The sequence below is a fragment of the Lonchura striata genome, chromosome 1 (assembly GCF_050655825.1).
Source record: "Lonchura striata isolate lonStrDom1 chromosome 1, ASM5065582v1, whole genome shotgun sequence".
Classification (NCBI taxonomy): domain Eukaryota; kingdom Metazoa; phylum Chordata; class Aves; order Passeriformes; family Estrildidae; genus Lonchura; species Lonchura striata.
Window position 1 is genome coordinate 10,516,013 of NC_140703.1, and position 20,011 is coordinate 10,536,023.

Below are 20,011 nucleotides of genomic sequence, written 5' to 3' on the forward strand. Positions count from 1 at the left end.
ATAGCAGGTTTCGTGTCATTTGGGATTCAATTTCTTTTCTAAATCAAGTGAACTGTGGTACAAGAGTTCAGAGGCAGTTTAAAAGTATTCTCTCAGGTCAACTTTTGCCCCAGCTGCAAAATTCTAACAAATGTTTTTATTAGTCTCTCCTGTTTCTGAGGGTATTTTCTCACTCTATCCTTTTGTGAGCTTTTTATTTTCCCTTTGATGATCTTGAAGTGCAAACACTACTTGATTAGTGGCTTACATCTGAAATCAGGGAGAAAATTGACCTACCCTGAGATCAGTTTTTAAAAAAGGGTACATTTTCTTACCTCCTTTTCATGAGTGCCATGCAAAGGCTAGCAGAGGGCACAGTGAAAAATAGCTGCAATGTGTAAATCTACAGAGGGCACCTGAGGAATCTGTAGAAGGACCTTTGCATGGCCCTGCCACTTTCTTAAATGTTTTTGCAGCTGCAAAGGGAGTTTCCTTTATTCTTCCCCCAAGACTGAGGTCATTGGTGGTGCTATATTGCTTCTAATGTATTTTGTTAGCTGCTTTCTCAAGAGTGTGTACCAGAAAACATATTGTACCTCAATAAAGTAAACTGAGTATGCAAATATCCCAGTCAGAGGTGTTTAAAAATGCTTTGGGGAACAATTTTCAGTAGAATAAATAAATTTTTAAAAAGTTAAATCTAATCCAGTCCATTTATTGATAAGTGTAGCTAGTCTTTCACATCCTAGTCTTTCATATTTCTGTGCAGAGACTAACTGTCAACATAACAGTCTTTTGAGATATGCTGGCTGCCAAGTATTATCCTGGTTGTAAAAATGAAAGAAACCAATGCAGAAACACCAGTCAGGCACAGATCCATTAGAGGGTAGAACTGTCTGCCTGCAAGGCCACCTCCTGCATGCATCTGTGTATGTTTTTGTGGGTGTGTACACACACACACAAGCTGAAGATGTGCATGTTTTTCTTTCCCAAAGGAAAAAGGTGCATTCTCCCTGCTTTCCTCAATAAATCTGGATGTGAGAGAAGATGCTGACAATTAGACACTGGAAGCAGCTGTGGAGCCTCTGGCTATCTGAAGCAGCTTTAACCCCTGATTACCTGCAGTTGCACAGAGCTCATCCCTTTTGTTTAAGGCTGTTTGAATTGGCCTCTTGTTTTTGCCACCAGCACTCTTCCCTGGATGCATGAAAAATGAGCCCATGCAAGCTTCCATTCAGCTTTCTTCAAAGATCTGGGTCAGGTTTTATTCCATGAGGTTATTGCACATGGAGTTGGTTTTGGTGTGTAGTTAGAAATTTTTGTCTTTTCATGCACCACCAGGGTGTTTGGCTTCCTCTTCCACTGCAGTCACTGCTTATATTTTAAATGAGATTTCACTTGCATTGTTTTCATTTTTTTTATTATCTCTGGAAACAAAAAGGTCAAAACAGGGTTCTGGTTGTGAATGTAGAGACAAACAGGAGCATACAGCCTGTAGGGGTTATGACCAGGGGACAAAGGAAAGACAACCACTGACGTGTAGTCAGAATTCATGTCAATGTGTTTTAATCTGTTATGTCAACACAGTAAGTAAAGAGTGGAATAGGAAGAAGAGCACCTTAACATCATGATGGCTGCTGTGATGATTCACTCCTGTTTACGACATGTTCATGCAGTGCTAGATGTTCAGGAGGATATAGATGCCACCCGTTTCTACCAGAACAAAAGAAGACTAAGTTTAGGGCAGAAAATCAAGAAATTGAACATTTTTAGAAATGTCTACTTGATGAAGGGGAAATTAATTTAGGCAGATGGTAATATATTTGAAAGGTGGACCATAAAAGGAGGCATAGCGAGGTTGTGCAAGGTGCTAAAAGGTTGATAGACCTGGGAAGGCCAGCACTGGTAACAGCAAAGAAAACATAATGGAATAGAGCAAACCAAAGATATAAGGATAACTTTCTACTTAATGAGATATGCATAATTCAGCTATTTTCTCTTATCTTTTTAATTGTGTTGCTTCCTTCCTGGCCATTTATGATGCCCTAAAAATACTGGTTTTTTAGCTATTTGTGGAATGTTTGTGAGAAGCTTTCCTATATGTTTACTGTATAGGTTCTAATCACTCCTCTGATTTTAGATAGGGCATAATTCAAATGGATCCTAACTGAATCTCTTGGATTAGACAGCTTTGTATGCTAAAAGAACTCCAATTCAACTGCAGCTCTAAAGTCAAAGTAACTTAGTCCAATCATAAATTGGAAGAACTTTCCAATTTATTGATGGTCAGATCCAAATCCAAATGGATGTCTCAGGACTACCTTGGGTACAGACCTGGATCCAGAGTTAAACTCAGAACAATTAGGAACTCTCTTATCATCCAGATGTTTTGAGTTAGTTCATGTTTTGCTAGAAAATCATCTTGGACTTTGAGTGAGAAAAACACCTTTTTTTCCCTTCTGGGATAATGATAATTTCATTGGATTACATAGGCAGTGTCTTTTGGTTTCCCTTCGGTCTAGCTTCTCTATCCTCTCAGTGTCCTGTGGATACATAAAAATAATTGTTGATTAATTGCCAGTAAAACAAGAAAGAAATTAGATTTAGTTCAGAGAGACTCTTGTGCCAATGGGGCTCAGCTTTGTTCAGACTAGGCTCAGACTACAAATTCATAAGGAATAGTGAAAAATTGTCACAGAAAGGAAAATATCAGTTTTACTCTACTGGATTTTAATTTAGTACATAAATGAATAAGTGATTTTCATCAATAATGTAAATTCCCATTTACTTTCACAAATGAAGTGGAACTCTAATACTAAGTTTTATTAGGACTTTGTATTCCTGAAAGCTACCAGGCAAGGGAAACTCCTTCAAGCCAAGTGAAGTTATTTTCCATATTTTCTAATAACAGGGTCTAATCTCTATGCATTGCTTACCCAGAGTAATTACTAACTGCATCTTTGGGATTAGAATCTGGTTGTGTCTCTTCATTTCCTATGGAAATTAGGTGTGTTCAGTACATGTCTGAAGTGACCTCCTGCAATATTCCAGAATGTTTGTTAACATCATAACACTCAACAATACTTTATAGCTTGAAATTCGATTTTTATTTTCTTAAAATTTGCAAATATTTATTTCCCTATTATTTTCCCTTTTCTATTTACTAAGTCTGACTTACAGCTTCCTCTGTCTTTCTAAATGGGATATTTGCTGCCTGATCTTTTTTGTCCACATACCGTTGTAATAGAAACAGGTAATAATAGTGATGTTTGTACTCATTCCATCCCAAATTCTACCTGTTGTATGCATAAAATAATAGAAGTTAAAAATCTTGTAAACATTATTTTTTTTTCTGCTGGGTAGGGTTTGAGTTTACCTGCTCCTTCTACACTGATGTCCAGCTATCTGAAGAAATATCATTTACTTAGCCAGAGCTCCCTGGAAAATTAGGTACTCAGAGATAGAGTTATTCCCTGCCTTCCCAAAATACCATTTTAGACTTGTACCTCCTGCAGCTTTTATCTCCAAGAGCTGAAATAATGCAATAGATTTCAGTAGTCAGTGGGGCTTCATTCCAAAGTGCCCATTACACAAGAGGAAGCACGAACAGTAAGAGTCACTGAAGTCAGAGCATTTCAGAAAAATAGTCCAGGGTTTTCTCATCTTGAGCACTTCCACATGGTCACAAACATTTGGGTGTGTTATTTCTGTGGGACTATTTGCAGAACAAAGTGAAAAAACTGGCATGGTGAATATTGTGTGCGTGCATGCTTAAATTTTTCTTCTAAGTTTCTTTTTTAAAGCATGATATTTTTTACCACAAAATGTAAACTAATACTCAGAAATTGAAAACTGGGGAAAAACTGGTAAATATTGCAGCTCCCTGAATAATCTCCCCTATTTTTTTTGCCTGCAGCCTTGGTGAGCTCTGGTTAGAGTAAAAGTGGTTATGCTGTTGAGCAGGAGAGTTTGCAGGCAGACACTTGTACGTGGAATTATTGGCCTATCTTTTCCACAGAAAATAGCACTTAGAAATCTTCCTGCTGTGAAGGGACAGCATAGGCAGTGACCCACAGCCACGGCAGTAATCATCTGCTGGGGGGTGGGGAACAGTCTGTCAGCTCTGTGGATGCAGCTTTTGCTTCTGACTGCTCCTGGTGGTGATGTTCCTGCCAAATAAATTGGGCATAGAGGGAAGAAGTGTGATTACTTTCCTTATCTAGAAGAAAAGTCTCAAGGGAAGACATAAGAACAGGCTGAAAATATATTCCTGTTGTACAATCAGTGAGAGGTAAGACTTGCTGCTGTGATCTGGACTATAGGAGTACTCAAGTAAAAATTTTGTACAGCCAGAAAACTGTAGGGAAATAAAACAATTCCTCTTTCATGACTTTCAGTGGACAAGCTTCAGGCTTTCTGGAAGTTTGAATCTGTCCCATGATTTACAGAAAGCCTGGGAATGATTCTGCACTTCCTTGGATGCTACAGAGTGGTTTGTACCTCTGTGGTTGATGAGCACGACAGCTTGCCCCAAATCAAGAGCCCTTTCAGGTGGTGCTCCCAGCAGGTCTGTTTTCAGTTTGGTAGTTTGAAATTATAAACTCCATACAATAAAACTAGAGACAGAAGTGTTTCTAGGTTGCATGGCTACCTTTTAAAGCTTGTTATTGGCTAGTGCAGCGCTTGAATGTATCTGTGGGCAGGCTAGAGAGGGCACAGCTTTGGGAGAATGGCTCTGAGGGACTGGCCCTTCATCACACTGCAGAGATCCTTAAAATGCAGGAACTTTAAATTAATTCTGTCCTGTGAAAGAACACCTTGCAAGTGTGCTTACAGAAGATGCAACATGACACACGGGCCAAACTCCAAAAAGCAGGGCCAGATCTGGAGCTCGTGTAATTCAGCGCAGTCCTGGTGGCTGCAAGGCTCAGCTGATCGAGTTCAGCTGCGTGGCATGCGCTGGTGTGAGTGCTGAAGGCATTTGGTGGTAGTAATTATGAGTGATTGCTATCAGATGACAACATGTGGGGACATTTGGGTTGTTTTAATTCATTAGAAGCCTGGGAGTTAGTAACATAATCACCAAAAAAAAAAAAAATAAAAACCGGGAAGGACCAATAAAGAGTGGGTGAGATATTTTACTGTCTGCTTAAGCAGCAGACAGGGATTACAAATAGGCTGTTGGAGAAGCTTCCTGCTTTCCAATGCATGGGATAACCAAGCAATTCAGGCAATTCAGCGCACACACTTCAGAGGGCTGCTGTCAAGAAGGAAAAACTGAATCTGTTTCATCAATTACCCATCCTTACCCCTCAGTGTCACACAACATAAGAAGGCCTCCCTGCTTTTCTAAAATGCTCTTTTATAAACTGAAGGGACCAAAAAGAAAGTTTCCTGTGCTTCCCCGGTACTTTCCTACTGAAGGGTGAGCTGCTGATAGTCTGCAAATTCTGAAGAATTTCTTCCCCCTTGGTTGCTGTTTAGTAACACGCCATTCATGGCCATTATGTTTACCTTCCTCTTACATGATATGCTATGTTTTATGTTACTTTCCATACCATACATTTCCCTGCCTTTTCCATGCTTAATAATCTACACTACTTAATTTAAATTATTCTTGTTACTTACAAATTTTCTTAGAATAACTCAAGATGAAACTGAGGCATTGGTATCATTGGCAAAAAAAAAAAAATAAAGGTCAAAAGCATGTTGTTTCTCTAGTGAATAATGTAAAAAAATGTTTTAATGGAATTCTAAAGGTTATTGTAAGGCCAAATCAGAATTCTGTATGGGTGTGAGCATTTTATGTAAATATGCAATCAGCATGTGTAGAACACTGCTCAAACATTATGACTGCAGAGGATATACATTTCTTAACTCTCCAATTAATAATCATAATGTTGTTCACATTAAATCTGTTTTGCACCATTATTTCCATTGGTCAGGCTGATACACTCACACTGAACAAAATAATAACTTAATCTCTCTGTATCTGTGTTAAGTTTTAAAATTAAAACAATAATTGAGCACGCCTGCTGTTACCACCACTTCTGTTGAGACTTCTGTTTTGAAAGTAGATATCAGGATTTTTAGCAGCAGTCTCTGTAAGACTCACTTGGAAATTCCTGACAAATTTAGAATTCCATGTGCATATGCTGACACTGCCTTGTCTGTGCAGTGCATCTAAAGCATACCAGGCACTGAAATAATTGATGAAAATGGAAATATGATATGTTTGTCCAATCCTTTGTCTTCCTTGTCCATTTAAAGTAATTTTCTGTGGCTTTTCTCATTATGTATTTGCACATCTACCATAGTGGGGCCTGTAGACAGCACTGAAGGGAAGCTGGTAAACAGTAATAGAGAGAAAGTTTTCCTCTCTGAGTGGAAAGCAGCAATTTCCAGGCACATCACTAGAGTGGAGCTTTGGGATTTAACAGGTACCTGAAAGTTTCAGTGATACAGAGGAAAAGGTTCTCCAGTTCTCTGCTGACAGAAATTTAAATTCCCCCGGTGCAGTATTTACTAAAAGTAATTATTTTTCATTTCTTATCTTCTTCCAATAATGCAGCACAGATGTGAACAGATAGCAAACACCTGTGATCATTCACTTGTGGGGAGTTTTGAATAAGTTAGAGGTGGGACCTCTGAGTTGTTTTTGATGATGTGGTTTATTTTCTTATCTTCTACATGGGTAGGAAGGGTGAGTTCAGTTCACATCTTTGCTGCATGGTTCAGAAGGTCACAAGACCCTTAGTCACAAGAACTTTTAAGGAGTTATTGACCAATGAAATACTGCCAACAAGGATACTTATGGTTTTGACCCAATCCTTAAATATTTAATATTATGGCCCATGCTACAGCGTAAGCTTTCTTAGCCAATCATGCTATGACCTGCAGTTCTGCACTCTAAACTCCTTGTTTACCTCTGTAACTACTTTTATTTTTTTCTGCGTATTAAACTCTAAAACTCTAAACTTTCCTTTACTTAGCTTAACTTGTCACTGTTTTAAACCATAAATCCACATTCTCGCTTCTAGCACCAGGTTTGGAAGCCTTTCCAAGGTCTCAGATCAAATCAACATTCTAAGCTTTGGCATACAGGCCCAAAGTTCTGAGAGTTCCTTGCATTTCTGATTCCAAAAAAATCCAAAGCTTTTCTGAATCTTAAGAGTGGTGTCTAGTTGCATATAGCAGGTATGAACTGTGTGGAAATAGTAGCTGGAACCTCTCCAGTCACCAACCTCATGCAAAATCCTGAACCTTTTGAATCCCTAGTAGATATTATATACTGACATGCTATCCAGGTACTGAGTTTGACAGAGCTAATAATACTATTTATATGTATAATTATTGAAATTACCCATACTCTTTGGGTTTAATGGTGTTCAGTAAATTGGCATGCATAATTTATACATTGCTGCTGTCAACCATCAATTCAAATGTGAGGTAGCAACATATAAACTGAATGGCAGAATAAAGTGTTTATGAGTTTATTCAGGACAAGATCACCATAAACTATGACACTGGAAATTTTCATATCAGTTTTTTACTATTTGTGGGAAATAGAATGCTATCTATGGGATTTCATTTGTTGCATTACTGTAAAACCTCTTCAATAAACAATTTAGGAGACAACAACTACATCACTTTTCAAAAAGACCCTAGGGACAGGATTTATTGTGGAAGTCAGTGTTACCATTTCTGCTTCAATTTTTGCTATGGTTTAATTTAAGCCTCTTATTGAAATGTCAGTCATTTAGTAACGGAATGGAATCTTAAAAATGTACAAATGCATACACCTTTGAGGCTTAATCAAGACGTACAGTAAGCAAACCAAATTCAGCTATTATTATGATAATTTAGAATAATAATTAAGACTTTCCAATTCTACATTTAAACAAGAAATGCTTAAAATAACCATTGTCTTCACACATCTGAATACGCATCTATGTGCTTGGAATTACTTTGCCATTCATGATATTAATCAAAATGGCAAGGTACATTACAGAGGATTCAGATGCCCCAATCTCATTACATGGGATTGCTACAAAGTGCTATTACTATCATGTTTTCATTTTTACTTTGTGAATGCAGTAAACAACTAATAATTCAAGATGTTCTGAATTTTTTTGCAAGGTGCCAAGTGCTGAAAGAACTGATTAACATGAAATGAGGAAGTCTATGAATAGAAGCAAAACAGAAACTGCTGAGTTATTTTTGGCACTCTCTAATGAATAAATGGATTGTTTTCAATGTCTGTCAATGAGTACAAGTGAATGTGCACTGTGAGCTGAAATATACGGCATCACTTTAAATTGTTTTGAGCCAGCAACTTAAATCTAAAGAATTAAAAAAAAAAATTATGTTCATATTCTCTTGGATCTAAAATTCATGCTTCTCATAGAAGCAAATTATCTGCACTTAATCAGATTTTCATTTAAAATGCATTGTGATTTTATATATGAATTTCTATGACTGAATACTAGGTCATGGCTAGGGGCTACTTATCAAGTTAAATGTTAGTACAACTTTTTCATGACTTAAAAACACTCTTTGGCCTCAAGTTATGGCAGCAAAATAGCTTTCCTTTGATGACTGTTGATTTAAACCATTGAGAGATCACACAGAATGGCTATTAACCCAAGGAGAACATTCAAAGGATGAATAAAAAGTATGCAGCACTTCAGCCAAGTGTGAAAGCAATCATGGTACAAATTCCTTTAGGACCAAGATTGTGTTGTCACATCAAGCAAGTAGGGTGAGGGTAATGGTTACCTACTAAGCAATCTAGATAAAAAATTGTATTTTGTGGCAGTGCCAGCATTCTGCTCTGAACAGGAGTTTGGACAAGACTTCCTGAAATCCCTTCCACTCCAAGTTATCCTGTGGTCCTATCCTTGAAAAGTATAAATGCAGTTCATGAGCTACATGTGATGATAGCTAATGATTAGTACTTTATGAATGTTTTTCAGAAGTTTACTAGATCTAGTTTCTTACATCTTGCTATTTTTACTGGTGAAATTTAATTTACTGGGCTGTATCAGATATTTAAAAAGTAGTACATCAATAAAAATTGTACAAAAAACATATAAGAATATAGTACCTTATATACTTTCTGTTGAAAGTGTTCTCTGCTGTTTTTATAGTCAGAAGAGGGGGGTCAGTGCTGCTTGCTGGCGTGGTTCCTCCTCTGCCAGAACACTCTCCAGACAGGCCTGTTTGTCCCAGTGAATATGAAGAGGGTTTGGATGACCTTCTCAGATATTGATACCCACAATGAAGACCCTGTGGACCTTCCTAAGCCTGGACCACCAGGCACAAAATGTCATGCACACAGCCATGGTGTCTCTGGGCAAAGAGAGCTGTGCTGTCAAAAAAGCATTTAATAGCTAGTTTGTGACCTCTTGTTATGCCTCTAAATTATTTCATATAATTTGTGTGAGTGACAGGAAAAGGACATATTTGTGTGCTAATTAGCTACTAGTGAAAGAAAGGCAATAGTTTTATCATAATCCTGTTGAAAATTGTATATAAAGTTGCTAGAGTGTCCAGCAATATCATTTATAAGTAAAGCTCTGCAACACAGGCCATGATGTGAAATCCAAGATGTCAACCAGACCCTACATGTGAAGACCCTTCAGCTGAACTCTTCAAAACCAGGATTTTTTGTGTTCCTGGTGTCAGGAAGAAGCATAAGGATAAAGCAGAAGCTTTGTGACATTCATCTGTTGTGTCTAAAGATGCACTTAAAACATTTTTAAGCATAACTGGAACAAGGAATAAAACCCTGTTCAAACATGCTAAAATGATGAAGACAGGTCATGATCAGGTGGTAACTTCAAGAAAGATGGTCTTGGAGTGCAGTGCAGTGCCCTCCATCCCTGACCATCCCAGCCCCCAGTGACCATCCCCAGGCACAGCTGCAGGCCTTGGGCATGGGACAGAGATGAAGGAGCTCCAGAGGGGTGATGTCTGGCTTATTAGGACTCAGTGCAGGGTAGGGCATGGAATGGAGTTTCCTGTATTCCCATCATTGCCTGTTGTCCTGTCATTGGGCTCCACTGACAATGAGCCTGGCTGCCTCTTCTTTACTCCTCCCACCAGGTGTTTGGACACATGGATCAGAGCCCTGAGCCTTCTTTTCTCTTTTTTTTCTATTTTAAAAATTAAATCTGAAAAGTTTATTCTTTGTATTGGTGGGTAAACTACATATAAAAGGAGAATGCAGGTCTTGAACTAGATGAATTCTTGGCCCTTTTCAGATTCTTGCCCCACGCTGTTGCCCTTCATAGCACTGTGAGGGAGGTTTTAGGGAATCTGTACATTCTTACTCTTGAGAAATGCACTCAGGTTGAGCTGTGGGTGAGAGCCAGAGACAAGAGGCTGTGAACTTCCACCCTTTGCACAGCAAAGGGCACAGGGACCTGTGGCACAGCCAGGTGAGGGACACTGAGAGACTCAGCAGGAGCTGATGGCTGGGAAGGCTTTGGTGTGCTTGGACTTTGAGTGGATAAAAGCCCAGGGGCTGCTTTGCTCAGAGTCCCTCCTTGGAGGAACCAGCCTGGCCTTTTTGTGTGCATGTGGATAAATGGCCCTGTGGAATGAGAGCTCTGACACTGCTATGGAAATCCTGGGATTTCCATGAGGAAACCTGGTCTGACTGTGAGTGGGTGTGCAGGGAGTCAGGCAGGGAGCCACTGGGTCACTGGAGACAGCTTGTGAAGGGGCCTTGGTCCCAGCAGTGACAGTCTGTGACATTGGGAGTGTGGCTGCCAGGGAGTCTGGTCCATGGGTGCACTGGGAAGTTTCCTTAAAGCTGTGGGAAAACAGCTGTAACTCTGCAAAGAGTGTTGATCCTTCAAGGTATGCTGATAGCTCAGATAGAAGCCATGCTGGCCTTGATAATGTCTGAATGAAAATGAGACTGAAGTGGGGTAGCAGTATGATGCATTTCATTTTTATGACTACTTCCCTCTACCCTTTCCTCTGTAGGCATTCTCCTCTCAGCAGCCACAGGAGTGTCATTGTCAAAGCCAAACTGACAAGACCTCAAGTCCCTGCTGCCCTTCAAAATGCAAAGGGTTCACCCAGTGCGTGGCACAGATTAATGGGTTTCCTTCCTCATATCAGCAAAGCAAGAAATTTTCATGTCCTTTGAAATTTCTTCTGCTGCTTCCAAGTTTTACCTCTGCCAGGCAATGGGAGCATCATGCCCTTGTGGAAGATGCCTGGGTATCCAAAGGGAGCACTGCCCTCTAAAGGTCTAAGGTGAGATGGAATGCAGCGAGGTCCTGTCAGAGTTACCTTTGGAGAGGTGTTTTAGGTCACAGCAGGAATTAAGCGTGAAGTCTGAGCACCCTGAAGCAGCACCGTAAAGATTGATGGTGCAGCCTCACCAGATTTACTATCAGAATGAGGAATAACAATATATAAAAAAAAAAAGTACACAAATTCAGTAATTTTCAAAATGTGGTATAGATTAAAGTTTGTAATTTTAAGGCACGTTTGGCTTTTGTTTTGTTTTTTAAAAAAGATAATAGAAAATACCCAAGTGTCATTTTTCATAGCTGCTGCCCCAATGTTGTTCTTTATTGTTTTTTTACTTACTGCTCAGATCTGCAATTTTAATTTTTTAAAAATCCAGAGTAGGTTTACCAATAAGCAAATGACAGGGCTAAAATTGTAAATGGATTAGTCAGACACCTAGAGGGTAGCATGTGATATTGAAGTAAAAAAAAATTATATGAGACTGAAATTTTAAGTGCTGCATTTTTCATGTATCAATAACTATAAATAGTAAGACAGGTAGGCTTAGAAGGTTTTCCTATATTTCTGTAAGGTATTGTGCACTGGAAGGGCTTATTCTAAATAATAAAAATAATAAGTGAAATAATCCAGGTTTTTTTTGTATTTCAGTTCAAAAAGTTCAGACCACCTGCTGAAAATATAAACGTAAATTTTCTAGGAATACATTTTCACTCTTAAACTATGGATATATGTGAACCAGGTTATCTGAACAAAAGAAATTGGATAGAATCTCAAGTTGGGAATTATTTGCTTAATAAAATACAATGACAGAAATGATTACAGCAATACTGGAAGACAATGGCAATGACAATTGTAGTGCTAATATTCTATAGGTTGGTTTTGGTCAGATTTGGAAATACATAAATGAATATAATTTAGAAATCTCAGTATGACCATGGATGTGACTAAGGGCTCAATTCAAAAGTCATCTAAGGATTCTCTGAAGAGGAAGTTCCTACAGTCAAAATGGATTTAGAGGCAATGTGTGCTGCCAGGATATCATAAAACCATTTTAGTGCCAAGAAGGAACAGGTCCAAAGAATCAGATTCTTGTCAAGCACTGCCTTGTAGAAGATTGAACAGATGCCACTTAGGTCAATGGTTTGATAAATGAAGGAGGAATTATATATTTTTCTGTGAGGAAACTAAGCTCGGAGCAGCAAGGTCTTGCCAGAGTTCATCTTGTGCACCGAAGTTCTCAGACAGCCCTCACGCTGAGCACCAAAGTAGCAGAGCCAAGATTTTTCTCCCACACTGACAAAATTTTTGAGGATGTGAGAGCTTTTCACACCTTTCCCCATCACTACAGCACAGGAAACTGCCAGGCCTCAGTTTTCTATCCATAAAGGAAGTATTTAAAATCACATATGAAATCAAGCCATGTGCAGTTTAGCAATGTCCTCCCAGACAGCCCTGTGCTGTCTTTACCCTAAACAGCCTAGTATCATTTTGGTCCAGTGGTTTCATGGGCAGTCTTTAGTTGGGAAAATATTATAATTGCATTTTAGTTTGTTTGGAGAAAATCTGAAAGGTAGTCTAAAATTAGAAAAGGAGTTAATAGCAGTTACAAGATAGGTTATGTATGGCTACTACCAGGATATAAGGATTTTTTTTCCCAACATTTTGGTATTATTAAATGTTTGCTGTTATTTGCAAATTATTTGCTCTTAACAAATAGTGCTGACCTTTGTTTTGCCTTTTTCTTTTTTTAGCTTAACTTTAAACTATAAGAATCAAATACACATTCTGTGGTATTATCTGTAGAAAATCTATCTTCAGATAAAATCAGTTAATTTTACTTCAGTTAATTTTACCAAATTTGAGGCAACCATCAGTAAAAGTGTCAAATCAACTTCTGAATTATTAACTGTATTCCTGGTATATTGTGGTATTAGAACCTCCCTTTTTAGGTTTCCCAGATTGATCTTTAAAATTTTCATAGAAAGTGAGACAAAAATTCCTTGTAAGATCATTGTGTGATCAGTGAAAATTTTGGATAAATTTCTGAGCAGAACATTTTGACAAAGTAATAAATCCATGGGGTAGAATGGAAGTAATTTCTACTATTTTCTTTCTATTCTGTGTAATATTTGCATTCTCAACAAAGCCTCCTGCACTGCCCATAACTTTCTAAAATATGAAGTCTGGCTATATAGTAGTGTTATGCATTGCATTAGATTTAATAAATTATGGTAAAATAGAGGAGCAGAGATTTCCTGGCAGGTTTATGCAAGAAAACAGGGATTTGAGATAATCCCTGAGAAATATTTAACACAGAATCAGGTTTTCATTGCTGGAATAGTGATAGTAAAGCCAGGCTTTCGATCATTTGGTTTCTGTAAGAATATTGCTTTCAGTAACCTTCATCAAATTTCATTTGACTTGCATTTTAATAATATTTTCATAACCTTGCATACTTGCTCCTGTCTCTCTGGAAAGGAAGCTCATCATTGTGGCAAAGTGCTTCAAATATTATAAGTTCATAGAGTCTCACTAAAACCAATCGAGTTACACTGTAGTTCACCTACACTTTTTTTCAAATTTTCAAAAGAATATTTAATTTTTCTTTAGTGAGGGCTCTTGGGGATACCTGTTTGACTGTGGTACCTTGCTATGTTTGAGTGATTCACAGTGGTTTTCCTATAATATGCAGTGATTTTTAGGGGTCTGCCTGCAGCTAATTTTAATGAAAACTGTGGCTAAATCAATGTGCTCTGTTTCAAATAGCCATATCCACTGAGTCTTTCAGTGTGTTCTGGATTTTTTTTTGATATGGCTTTTTATCAATATGAAAAGTGTATCTCCAGAAACTACTCCCTGATCATGTTTAAAGCAGGATAAATGCCAAGAAATCAAAAGATATTTACATTTTCAGCCTAAGGACCAATTACTTAATCTAAGACACAATAAACAGGTAATCTTATGTAGACCAGATGTTGTTCTGGAATTTGAGATATTGGGCCAGAAATACTTATTATACCTCTTGCTTTCCTTGTATCCAAGTATGTTTGTACTCTACTACTATATGCTTCAAGTGATTTCAAAGGCTTATAGAACCCCTGCATGTGACGAAGGGCTACTTTATTTGCTTTTTCAGTTTATGTGGTTGCACAGAGACCACATAAAAAGGGTAGAAATTTAAAATACAGTTGTGCAAGTACCTCTAAAAATTTAAGCTAGCACGTATTTGCCTGCTGCAATATTGGATCAGCAGTTTGACAGCTGTCTCAGAAACAGTCCCAAAACTGGTTCCCACTGTTGAGGCTTTGCATGTTTAGCTGGCTGCACTGGGGTGATACCCCAGACTGTGCTTGTTCTGTTACTTGGTTGTTTTAAAGGAGCATATTTGTAACCCTTCTGACAATGGAATATTGCCTTTTTTCTCTCTTGTGAAACTTTTTGTTTGTTCATTGATACAATTTTATTTTTTCCAAAACAAATGTTAAACTTAGCGAACAAAACTCTTCCTGGTGACATAAAATTTTTGTAGTGAAGTAACTATTTACTATAATTGTTATAACTTCAAAGAAAAGCATTTATCCAGATTCAGAGACCATACAATTTCCCAGTGTAAGTACTTTTGTTGTTTTCCAATAGAGCTAAATATATTTGATAATCATGGTAGCAAATGGTTTGTATGCAGTAAGCTCATTGGGTACATTCCTCAGCTTATGCCTGCAGTTACCCCTTTCATTTCTGTTCATTTTCTATACATCAATTCAATATCCTCTGAAAGCTAAATGCCACAGGAGGAATTCCTTCTCCTTGTCCCAGTATGAAGAGAAATTGTACCCAAAATTTTAAGAACAGGATTTTTAAATTTTTTTTTCCCTCCCCCCCAACTTCATCACCTTACCCAAGGTTATCAAGTCAGCTTTAAGTGTATAAAGAATACTTAACTTTGTGTTTGTAGCATTTTCTCTGGTTGCAAAAGCCAAATTAACATGTGTACCAGAGTGCCAAACTTTGGAAGATAAACTTTCTGCTCTGAATACACAGTAATTTGTCTCTTTCTCCAGCATCTGTTTCAAAGGCTCGATCCTGATCTCTCCCTGAAAAGTCGTGAGGTCACTGGCTGTCTTCATTCCTGGCTGAATCCCGTGGGGATGAATCATTCTCAGCATTTTTCAGGTCTCAGTGCCTAATGAGTGGGCATTTATGGAGACTGAGCTTGCTCCAGCTGAAAAATGCAAGCCAGAAAATGGTGTGGAATGAAATCAAAGAGAGACTCCATTCTCCATTCATTACTTCCTGCACACTAATTGCTGCAGAGGTCCCTTTGGTTGTTACTGTGTTCTTTCACTCATTGTAAGAGAGATGCCACAATAGCTAATGTTGCCTTTGGTTTATTATCCCTCATGAGACGTGCTTTTCTTTACACTTGAATTCTCTATCTCCTTGTTTGCTTGAAGAAAGGAAAAGCAAGGAGGTGAGACCCCAAAAATTTTTATTACATGCTTTCCTACTTCTGTTCAAAAGATTTATTAAAGATATTTATTAGCTTCCCTAAATAACATTCTAATCAAGCATTTGGATCACTTCAGTAACTAATGTTTATTTTTATAAGCAATACTTTAATTTGACACTTTGCATAATGTATGTGCAATAAGGGTGCCATGTTTGATGGATAAACACCAAGAAAATATCATATTGCCTAATAAATAATGTTGGATTTAGATATCCCACTCATTTAAAGCAAACTTGTCATGGTTTATTAACTGTATTAACTAGTGGCTTTTTTTTATATCTGGTCATAAATAATATGAAGCGTTTTTGAAAGATGCCCCTTTCAAAGGACATAATATTACCCCTTTATTGTCACAGATTATTCATGTCTTCTCCGTGGTGGGCAACTTGCCAGTGCAACAACACATATTTGAGCATATCTTCATATACTGAACCTTTGCCTTGTCTCTTGGGGTGAAGATTACTGAGGCAGAGGTGGTTGTAGTAAGGAAATTAGTAGGGCAGAGCGTTTGTAAAGGCACAGATCTGAATTTACGTGGGAGGCACAGTCTCTCTCGGGATTGTGCAGGTAGCAATGGTTGTGCTGTGTCTCTGGACTGCCTCCCTCCCACTGCAGAGCCATGGGATCACAGGAGCTGCTGTCCCACACCATTTCTGAGGCTGGTGTTGGTTGGGTTTGCACCAGCAGGCTTAAATGACAGTGAGCACCCACCCTACTGTTCCCTCTGTGACCAGCAGTTCATACCTTGCTCTACCAAGGGTTTCCAGGGCACTGCACTGGTTGTGAGGACAAAGGATGCCTTTAATAGGATGTGTTTAGGAAAGAGTGTCTGCTTGGGGTAGCAGTGAGCCACCTGTAGTCTCATTTTCTTCCCAGCACAGTCCATTCATAAAACTGTCCACCTATTCCTATCTCAAGTAGCATATGTTTTAAATATTTTTACCCTTCTCAGTCCTTCCCACCTCTTATTTCTGAACTGGCTTCAGGCTGAACTTAACTATAGGATCTCAGCTACCCTTTTGTGTTCAGTGAGAATTTGCTTATCTAGATTGAATGTGACTCTTCCTTTATTAATTTTCCAGTGTTGTCTTCCAAAACTTGGTTTTCTAGACAATCCTTAGGTAAACAGATCAGTGAGCTGTGACTTATTTCACTAATGAAAACTTAGTGCTTCTTAACAGAGCTGTGTTCTTAATTATGTCTGTTACCCTTTATCTAAGTCTCAATTTGCATACATACAGATTCCAGCAAAAGGTTTTTAAAATCCTGCCACCTTTATGACATTAAATTTAGCAACTTGGTCTAGTGGAAGATGTCCCTGCCCATAGCAGGGATGTTGAAACTAGATGATAAGGTCCTTTCCAACCCAGGCCATTCTGTGATGTCATAATTTCCTCTTCTAGATTCTTGCTTTTGCTCTTTTTTTCTTTCATCCCTCTACATACCATTTCTCATCCACTTCAGAAGTTCATCTCAGATTTCTTTCTTTTTTCTCATCTTTATTTTGACTTCAAGCTGAGCCTTTATGTTAGCTGATAAACACTGCTACCTGATTGAGCTGGTCCATCCAAATGAGACTCTCATGCTGCGTCCTACAGCACTTCTTTCCCAGCTTCTGCTTTCCACAACCACTCCTGTGCAGAGAAGTGCAAGGGACACAGACTTTTGACGTAATCGTGGTTATAGCATTTTCTGCAGCTCTGCTCAATGGTCCATTTTAATTTGATAGCTTTTTGTTGCAATACATTAGTTGGAATCTGGGGGTGAGGATGGGAAAGGAAGGGGAATGTGTATTTTAAAGAGCTCTGATTAATAGAAGAGCACATGTATCATCTGCCTGATACCTTCTCAGTAGGGAAAATCCCTTAAATCAAAAGGAATTACTAAATTTGGGGACCCTGATAAGGTGGAAAGCATAATGGTTTATAGCACAGAGGACAGCTGGAAAAAAAATTTTGCTTCTTGGCCTTGGTTCCACAATTTGAGCTATAAGTGGAAAGGTTTAGACTTTACTCTGTGCCTGCAGTGGCTAGATTGCCCAATTCCCTGCAAGCTATCCCAAAACAGCACATCTTCCTGCATTCACAGGAACAGTTACAAAGAATATTTCAACCAGTGTTCCCTTTTCCTCTGATCCCCAACCCGTGGTAGGTCCCAGTTGTTTTGTATTGCTGCTGTTATTTTAGGTTAATTATTTCCTACACTGGGTAACTCCTTCAGATTGTATCTTTATGCAGCATTATGTATTTACACCCTCATTATGATTTTAATAATGCATTTCATTACAGTTGGCAATTGGTGGTTTTCATTACTGAACAAACTGTCAATTTACTGCTAATGCTGCTTTAATTATTGACTTAGTTTGATTTCCTTGGTTTAATTCTTTCCATCTGTTAGGAAAAAGGTCTTTGTGTTTGTGGAATTGGAAATTTTAGATTAAAATTTTAAAGTTTTCTAAGGGGCTTTTAGGAAAATTGTTGCTAATTTTCTTAGAGTTTCTGTCCTGTTCTATTTTAGCATGTGTTTGTCAGTCCAGAATAGCTCATGGCTCACTGAAGACCTCAGGATAGGGGAGAAGTTGGTAACATTATGTAACCATGAACATAGGATTTCAAGCATTACTCCTACTCCATGGACAAATCTGACTTTAAGATACTGAAAATGATGCCTAAGTATAACCTGCTGTAGAATTCATCTTTCTGAAAAGGTAAAGGTTTGTGGAGACTTTATTGTATTTGCCATACCATAGAGTTCCTCCAGTAATTTCTATATTTTTTTTTTAATAATTGGGAACTGAGCAAATGCAGTATCTTCTTTGTAGTCCTGTCTTCCACAGTCTTTATTGAGAAAAGATTGGAAGAGAGAAAGTAAATTTTGATGATCTTTCAGAACTGTTCTGGTGGCCAGAATTTTAAGACGTCTTATTCTTTGATGGACGATCCTACCAGTTGTTATACATGTACTGCAAAGGGCTGCAATAGCTTTGATTTTCCTTAACCCCAAAAGGCTGCAATATTTGGACACGTAGATATGGAACTGATGAACATGGCTTAGTGGTGGATTTGGTAGTGCTGGATTAACAATAGACTTGATGATCTTAAAGATCTTTCCAACCTGCATGATTCTGTGGTTCTATAGTTGAAGCTGTTGATATAGTTTGGAATCTGTTTCTAGTCTATTCATATGACAGGTCATGCCTGTTCATGGGATTTGATTTTCCAGTGGTCTGTGCCAATTTTATGTTAATGTATTTTTGCTGATTTCTGGCAAGTTGCATATGTTTTATTCCTCCCAGTCATATGATGTGAAATACAAATATCAAGAATAACTTCATAGCACACATAGAAGAAAAAAAAAAAAAAAAAAAAGAGGAAAAGCAGTTTTTAGTCACTGTGAGGCAAGGGTCAGTTCTTGTATTTGGGAATAACTTCTCTCTCCATGTTTGTATAGTGACAAACTGGATTCAGTGGAGAGTCATGTGAGAGAATTTATTGTTTCCTTTCAACTTTTGATGGGATCTAATCAAACTTGAATGTAAACAAATAAATCACAAGCTTATGTAGAAATAAATAATTCTTAGTCGCTCTAAGGTAGGGGCTAATACCATAAGTGGGTTTGCCCTAACCCAGGAGAGGATATGTGAATTGTAAAAAGAAGGGGGGTGCTGTCTGAAACATGATAAAAAATTATTTAGGTTAGGAACATTCATAGATTAAATCCTTGAACAGTATTATGTAGATGCTTATTGACCTCAGGATCTGGACAGTGATATTTTAAAGGCTTTGCTGTGTGGAGATATTTTGGCATGAGTTGTATTTATTACACCAAAATCTAAACCCATATATAAAAATAAGGAGGAGAAATTAGTAATGACATCTCTTACTAGAAAAAAAAGATAAAGCATTACACTTGGTTGGATGTATAGAAATTAATATACATTACAGAACTTTAATAAAAACTTAGGTTAGTTTTAACATAAATATGTAACCGGTGTTAAGTGTGTTAACTCAACTAGACTTGTATTGCCATCAGCCCTGGTGGCCTGTAAAAATAAAAGTTTATCATCTAGGCTTATGTGCTGGCTAACAACCAATTTTATCCTACCTTTCCAGTCCACTGTGTCTAATCTGCCTTAACTTTCCCAGCTCAGTGTTGTCTCACTTGTTGCAGAAGGATGTTTGTCCCAAAGTGTGAGGAGGGCAAAGCAGTGATTTACTGCAAAATCCTCTTGGACTTCTGACTAGCTGTATGAAA

General features: G+C 38.0%; 1 protein-coding gene and 1 long non-coding RNA gene across 15 annotated transcripts in view; one reads left to right on the forward strand and one right to left on the reverse strand.

The window, feature by feature from the left end:
• Positions 1–20,011, forward strand: part of ROBO2 (roundabout guidance receptor 2) — a 1,020,426-nt gene that overhangs the window by 291,819 nt on the left and 708,596 nt on the right. The window lies entirely within an intron of this gene.
• LOC110471624 (uncharacterized) overlaps positions 1,523–20,011 on the reverse strand; it is a 53,391-nt gene continuing 34,902 nt past the window's right edge. Inside the window, exon 3 of one of the 2 annotated variants that reach the window (XR_004148828.3) lies at positions 1,523–2,522. This is a non-coding gene — a long non-coding RNA (uncharacterized LOC110471624). Of the gene's footprint in view, positions 20,002–20,011 lie in introns of both variants that reach the window. The other variant, XR_014957983.1, reaches the window with a different exon arrangement.